Genomic DNA, 8,354 nt, shown 5'->3' with positions numbered 1-8,354 from the left:
GGATTCCCAAAAATCTTTCCAGCGGCATCCACCATCCTTGCTACAAAATCTGAAAAGGGTTCTGTAGGGCCTTGTAGAATCTTGGTCAAATTACCAGACACCTCTCCTCTATTTGGAAGTGACTTCCATGCCCGAATGCAAATGTTATTAATTTGATCATATGCCTCAAGAGGAAATCCTGTCTGTTGATTAGCAAATCTCCCCTGCCCCAAAAGCATATCCTTATCCCAAGCGGGGTGTCCCGCCGCATGGTTTTGGGCGGCCTGCTCTATTGCGCCCTCTAGCACAAATGCTCTCCAGTCCAAATATTTACCCGGGGAAACGCAAGCCCGAACAAGGCTAGCCCAATCAGAGGGAGTCATGCAGTATCTAGACAAACCCTCCACCTGAGTTAGTGTGAAGGCGGCATCCACCCCATAAGTGTGCACGGACTCCGCCAGGGTCTTCACAATTTTGAAATCTAAGGGTTCATGGAATCTTCCCCTATTGTCATCCTGAAAAACTGGATAAGCAAGACCCATCTCAGCATTAACAGCCCTCCATGTTTGGGCATGGAAAGCTCTCCCCGAAACACCCCCACCGCATGGCGGTGGATCCGGAGGATCATTTTTCTTGAGCCCCTGTTTATTTCTGTTCCCTTCTCCTATACCTACACTCCCTAGCTGACGAGACAGCCTCCCGAGCTCTTCCTCCTCATCCTCCTCTTCCTCTGACCCACTTTCGCACGGGGGTGTGCGCAGCGCACTGAGATCTGGATACAATTGTCTCCTCCCCTGTTTCACGCTCCGCACACTCCCATCCTTCTGAGATATCTCACTTCTTGCCGGAGACAATCGTCTCCTCCCCTGTTTCACGCTCCGCACACTCCCATCCTCCTGAGGTACCTCACTTCCTGCCGTCTCTGACTTCTCCTCATGTAATTGCTCTAGAACTTCCTGTCCTTTAGTAAGTGCTTCCTGCCATCTGCCATCTGTGAGGCAACTACGGACCATCTTCCAAAGGGGTATCACCCCACCCTCTAATATGCTCTGCTCAGAAGCAAAGTCAAGATCTTTGCCTAATTTATCCCAACTAGGTATAGTAAGGCTGCCCGAAAATGCAAACCACGGTGCAGCAATATCTGTCTTCTGTAAAAATCTCTCTAAAGTACTACGCTTCACTTCTAGGCCCTTGGAACGTAACAGGCCATCTAGGGCCAGGAGAAGCGGACTTGAAGATGCGACACCCATGACACAACAACAAAAGAAGCACAAAAAACAACAGCAAAAGAAGCACAAAAAACAAAAGTGAAAGTAAAAGCGAAAGTACACAGTGCAGCTGCAATAAAATGTAACGCTCTCTCTTTCTTTACAGAGGAGCTGCCTGCTTTGATCGCGGATCCCACTTACCTGGGACTAACCCTGCTTTGATCGCAGATCCCACTTTCCTGGGACTAACCGGTGCACCACCCCTGACTTACTGAAAGTTCTGGTTCCCGGGTTTCGGCACCACTTGTCGCGACCCCTTGCCCGCAAGGAAGACGCAACTCGGGAATCTTCTTTCAGCAGTTTATTCAGGCCCTTGATATTTCTTCTTCTCCATCCCGGATGCCCCTCCCAGCCTTAATAAAGCATCTCAAGCCCCAATGCGAAGCTGCCACTTGGCACTTTCTCATAGGGTGCTGAAAAACCATGCGCCAACTCTCCCAAATAAGGAGTTGTTTGTCACAAACCACAGCGGAGCCAGCGCCATCTTGTAATGGCGACCATAGTCTGCAGAAGCGGCAGAAGCAGCTCACCACAATTCTGCATTTCCTCACCTTTCCAATCCCTCCCTACCCACTCAGTCTCCTTCTTATATTCCACTTCTCTTCCTTCTATGTTTATGATATCAGATCCTCCCCTGTACTTTTTGCCCTTACTTTGCTCTTTGTTACTAATATGAGTAAAAACATTCAACCCTTTGCTTTCAGAGTCTGGATTATTTCACTGAGCATGATGTTCTCCAGTTCCATCTATTAACCAATAAATGTCATAATTTCTTTCTTTATTGTGCCTTAGTAATACTCCACTGTGTAAATATACCACATTTTCTTAATCTGTTTACTTGTTGATGGGTACTAGGGTTATTTCCAAAGTTGGTTCTTGTGAGTTATGGAGGTGTATATGTTGATGGGGCTGCATCACTATAGTATTCTGACTTTAGAGATGGATAAACACCAAGAAGAGGGATTGCTGGGTCACTTGGGGGTTCCATTCCAAGTCTTTGGAGGAATCTCCCTAGCTCTTTCCTGAGCAGTTGTACTAATTTGCAGTTGCACCCACAATGTATGAATGTACCCTTTCTCCCACATCCTCCCCAGCATTTATTATCTTTTGTTCCTGATGATTGTCAATCTGAGTGGAGTGAGATGAATTCTCAATGTAGTTTGGATTTGCATTTCTGTGATTGCCTGGGATGTTGAACATTTTTTTTCATGTATTTGTTGTCCATTTGTATTTGTTCTTCTGAGAAGTGTCTGTTGAGTTCTTTTGGTAAAATAGTTAACTTTATTGGAATGAGTCCATGTGTTAGGAGTGTGGTGACACTTACAGTTCCTTTGAAGTACCCTCTGCCCTATATTTGTCTCCAGTTGCCACCAAAGTTCATTCTCTATTCTTGTTTATACAGCTGTCTCCCGAGTGCATGCTCACTACTGAACTTCACTGCATGCTAGTCTTGGACCAGTGTTATGTCTGAGGGACAGCAGAGTATGGGATCCACTGGACTGCAGTGATCCCTGGATGACCCTGAGTCAAGCTCTGTGCTGCAGTATCCCCCATTCCTGGTGATAACCAAGTTCATGCTGCAAATCGAAAACACTGGATGACCCCTGAGTCAGTGCTGCACTGGCCACAGTTATCCCCAGTGACCTCGAGTCCCTGCTGTGTATGGTCTGCAGTTATCCCTGGTGGCACAGGAGGCTCTGACTGTACTGCTACAATCTGTCCTTCCTGTCTAGTCCCTCTGCTGGGGCTGTCCAAACATGGCACCCAGGAGATTCCACTAGAAAATGATGATGCAGATCCCAGTACTTCATCTTTGTATAAAAATCAACATAAAATGGTCAAATATCTGGGATCAGATCTGAAAGTTTATTATAATATTTAGAGAAGACACATCATCAACTCTTCCACCTATAGATAAAGGCATTGACTTCCTCAGAAAGTCTCCTTAAATATAGGAACAAAGCAAGGAATTAACAAACAAAAAGTATCAAATTAAAAAATTCTGCACAGCAATGGAAGTAAGTATGTGAAGAAAAACAAGAAAGAATTGGAGAAAATTTTTTCCAGCTACCCTTTTGACAGAATGTAAAACTAACTCAAAAAACTTTATCACCACAACCCCAAAGAGTCCATTGTGTAAATGGGTAAGTGAACTAAAGAGGCATTTACTCCAGGAAGAAACGCAGGTGGCCAAGAAACATGTGAAGCAATGTTCAATATCCTTAGCAATCAGGAAAATGCAAATCAAAACTACAATAATATTCCATCTCTCTCCAGTTAGAATGTCAAGTGTGAAGAAGAAGAATAAATTATGTGTGTGTGTGTGAGGGCGTGGGAGATTGGAGCACCTATGCACTGTTGGTGGAATTAAAAACTACTATGGACGTAGAATGGAGATACTTCAAAAGCCTACGAATGGAACCAGCACGTGACCCTGCTCAATTACACCTTGGTATTTATTCAAAAGAACCAAGTCTCCATATTATACAGCAATACATGCACCCTCCTCTTTACACCAGTGAGCATCATAGTAATCAATTAAAGGAAACAACCTGTTGACTCGTAAATGGATAAAAGTGGTATATATATATATATATATATATATATATATATATACACACACACATATATATATATATATATATATATACATACACACACACACACATACATAGCAGGAAGGTTTATTAAGCCATAAAGAAAAATGAAATTATGTCATTTGCAGGAAAATGAATGAAAATGGAGAACATCTTGTTAAGTAAGATAAGTAAGACTCAGAATGTCAATGGGCATATATTTATCTCATATGCAGAAGTTAGAGAAAAAAAGAAAATAGAAGAGACAGTAAAGACTTGGAGATGAATCAGGGAAGGGAGGAGAGGAGGGAAGAGGAAAGTGTGTGTGCAGCAATATATCAATCCTAATTATGCTGTGTGAATGTGGGGACATATCACCATGAGCCCAACTATTCTGTGTCATCCTAATGCATCAATATATAATAATAATTATACAATAATATTTATACAATAATATTATAATATTTTCAATTTAATGTATTAATGTAAAAAGGAAACAACTTTATTGAAAGTCATACCAACATCAAGTGAGAGAGCTGCACTTGGGTTCCAAGTATTACACACTGAATCACCAATCCCAGGTTAGTGAAACTTGCCATTAATTTGGACAGAGATGGGAGGGTGCAGTGGGTCAGTTTTTATCTTTACAAAAGTGAAGACATTTCTAACAGTTTGCACTTAGAACATCTTGCAATGCAACTCTCAGTGGACAATATGTGAGCATCATCATCAGGTTGACTAAGGTTCAATCCTGGAGTTTTCCATATTATTGGGCACGTTAGGTAATGCCTCACTCTGCATCTGTGACAGGGGTTGTTGAAAACATGTGTTTCATTGATGCACAGCTTGGGAAGAAAGCAGGTGGTCAGATTTCATGGGTGTGTCTTGATTTTTGTTGTGGAATTTATGGGGATTTATTTGGGGCCTCATGTGGACTAGGCAGGAGCTCTATCCCTGAGTTCCATCCTCAGTATATAGTGATCCATATTTTGGGAAAGAGTCCAAATTCCTCTAGAGCTGAGTATCAAATCTCCCCCATGCACACCAGGCAGACTTCCTGCCATTCCTCAAACAGCCCCAATGCAATTTGATTTCAGGTAATTTAACTTTTGGCAAATCCACTTCACTGGCTCAGAGGGCCCCTCTTCATTTTCTAAAATGGTGACTCTGACAACTCTGTCTCTCACCCTTACCATGACTTCCTATTCCACAAGTAAGTATCCGTGCCTGACTTCATACTCTACATGTGTATCCTTACATACATTTACATTGATATTTGTGAATTTGGGGGGTTATTATCTTTCTCCTCAACTACACTGCATACTCTAGGAGGGGGGACTTTGCTTTAACAATCTATCTCCAGTCAGATGAGACATTGCCTGAAAATGAGCACATGGCCCACCACCACTGGTTGAATTAACAAGACCAGGCCTTCCTCATAGATTTAGTGTGAGGAATTTGTGACATCAGAAGGAGAGAGCACAAACAGGGAAGAATGGCTGTTGTTGTCCATGAGTCCAGTACCTATGACCTGCTTTGTGATCATCGTAAGGAGTTTCTGATTTCATGCCTGCCAGAGAGTAGGTAAGAATGATTTCTAAACTCTTTTCTATTATTTTTTTTGTATTTAAATATATTCATTTGCTCTAATCAGTTGTACACAATAGCAGAATGTTCTTTGATTCATTGTACACAAATGGAGAACAATTTTTGACTTCTCTAGTTGTACCCAAAGTAGGGTCACACCATTTATACAATCACACATGTACTTATGGTAATGATGTCCATCTCATTCCCCCATTTTCCTACCCCCATGCTTCCTTCCCCCATCCCATTTGCCCAATATAAAGTTCCATCACTCATCTCATTGCCCCTCAGCCCCCAAATTTTGGATTAGTATCCATTTTTCAGAGAAAACACTTGGCATTTGGTTTTTCAGTACTGGCTTACTTCACTGAGCATTATATTCTCGAACTCCATCCTTTACCTGCAAATGCCATGGTTTTATTCTATTTTAATGCTGAGTAATATACCATTGTGTGTGTGTGTGTGTGTGTGTGTATGTGTGTGTGTGTGTATCAGTATACTACAGGGTCGAAGCCACATCAATGTTTATAGCAGCACAATTCACAATACTTAACTGTGGAACCAACCTAGATGCACTTCAGTAATTGAATGGATAAAATATGTGGCATACATGCACAATGAAATATTACTCAGCAATAAAAGAGAATAAAATCATGGCATTTGCAGGTAAATGAATAGTGTTACAGAAAATAATGCTAAGTGATGTTAGCCAATCCCCCCAAAACAAATGCTGAATGTTTTCTCTGACATAAGGTGAGTGATGTATATTGGAGTAGGGAGGGGGAGCATTGGAGGAATAGAGGATCTCTAGATAGGGCAGAGGGGTGGGAGGGGAAGGGAGGGGGTAGAGAGTTAGCAATGATGGTGGAATGTGATAGACATCATTATGCAAAGTTCATGTATGATGACATGAATTGGTGTGAACATACATTATATTTAAACAGAGATATGATAAATTGTGCTCTATATGTGTAATAAGAATTGGAATGCATTCCACTGTCATGTATTTAAAAAATAAAATCAATTAAATATTTTAAAAGTCTCTAAGTAAAAAAACCCAATAAAATTACAAATTGAAAATGATTATTCTCCTGTTTCAAAAAAACACCCCAAATTCATATGGTATGCAAAAGAATGAACCTAGTTTTTTGATGGAGAAATCATGCTCTAAAATGTTAAGCAATCTTTCTAAGTTCTTACTCCTGGTAAAATATGAGGTGGGGATTCAAATTTCATGTCATCTTATTCTGGCATGAGCTAAGTCAGCAGGCCATTTTACCTGTCTGGGTAGAATTTACTACGTTCATTAACTCTCTAGGCTCCAAGTTCATGGAATTTCATGTGTATAAGGCAAAACTGTATTTTATATATGAAGAGTGAAGAGTGCTGATGCCTAGTGGTTCCTCCAGAATAGCATGCGAGAATAATTATTGCATTCTTCATCATGCATAATTTTGTCTGCAGACTTTATACTTGATAGACAGTCTCGCTGGGTGTAAATTTGTTGGTGCACATACTTATATGAGTAGTTTTATAGCATTTCCCTCACTCTTTCCTGCACTGAATGTTGGTGTTGTGACATATTCCATTAATCTGATAAAATTCTCTGGTCACCAAATATCTATCAATTGGTAAATAGACAAAAAGGGTGTGGCACATATTAGCAATGACATCTGTTCAGTCTAAAAAAGGCATGCGGTCTTATTATTTAAGGCCACATGGATGGACATTATAAGGAAACAAGCCAGCCACAAGAAATCAAATACTATCCTTGTATTAGAATATAGAATCCAAAGGTTGAAACAGTGGAATGCTGCTCTCCAGAGATCAGGGATGGTAGAGAGGAGACAAGGAGGGAGTTTTTTCAATAGATACAGTTTTACAAATGGTTGGAGGAGAATATTCTGGCACAGTGTCTCACTATGGTTAACAATAATGCATCATATATCTTGAATTCGTTACAAGTTAGAAGGATTTTTAATAAGTTTGTCCTTGTGGAAGCTTGAGATACGGAGCATGCTTCAAGCTACATTGTTTTACTTGGATATGAATCAGAATTGACTAGTCAGAGTAAATGTTTCCACTTACTGATTTGCTCTGTAAATATAGCAGTTTTTCTTATTCTATGAATGTTCTCTTGATTAAAAACATTGAATCCATTTCTAGAAACTGCAATTATTCTCAGTCAGATCTTCTTTGCTTGCCTTCTGTTTAAAATCTTTTTTTTTTCACAAGGAGTGAACCCAGGGGCACTCAACCACTGACACACATCCAGAGCCTTATTTTGTATTTTATTTAGAGGCAGGGTCTCACTGAGTTGCTTAGCACCTTGAGGTTCCTGAGGCTGGCTTTGAACTCATGATCCTTCTGTCTCAGCCTCCCAATCCACTGAGATTATAGGTGTGTGACACTGTGTCCAGTTGTTTCTAATCATTTTAAAAAGGTTCTTTATATTTTCAAAGTTTTTTTCTTTTCTTCCATTACTATGTTTATATTACTTCTTGAATTTGATGATTGTGATGTTGTTGGCATTCCTCTGAATTTCATCTTCATTTTTGATGATTTTTGTTGTTTTTACTTGTTTCTAACTTTAGTTGTATAGGTTTCAGAGTAATATCTTTCTGTTTAAAGAGTCAGAATTTGGAGAAAATGGGATATCGTTTGTTTTTTTCTCAACAGTGATATGCAAATTATTCAATTTGGGGATAAATAAAGCCAGAGAGAATGGGATGGGGGAGAGAATATTAGACTATAATATTTGTTGTAGGCAGCCCAAAGTACTGACCTATCCATGTCACCCAGAAAAATATTTTGTTGCTTTTTTAATATTAGCTAAAATAAATGCCATTGGAGGCACTGCCAGAAAATTGCATAAAAGAAGACATTCTGCATGGCGCCACCTCTTAGTTCCTCATATTGGGAGACTGGGCATAGTAAATGGGTG

The sequence above is a fragment of the Urocitellus parryii genome, chromosome 15 (assembly GCF_045843805.1).
Source record: "Urocitellus parryii isolate mUroPar1 chromosome 15, mUroPar1.hap1, whole genome shotgun sequence".
In the NCBI taxonomy this organism is placed as follows: Eukaryota; Metazoa; Chordata; class Mammalia; order Rodentia; family Sciuridae; genus Urocitellus; species Urocitellus parryii.
This window is presented reverse-complemented; position numbering follows the sequence as displayed.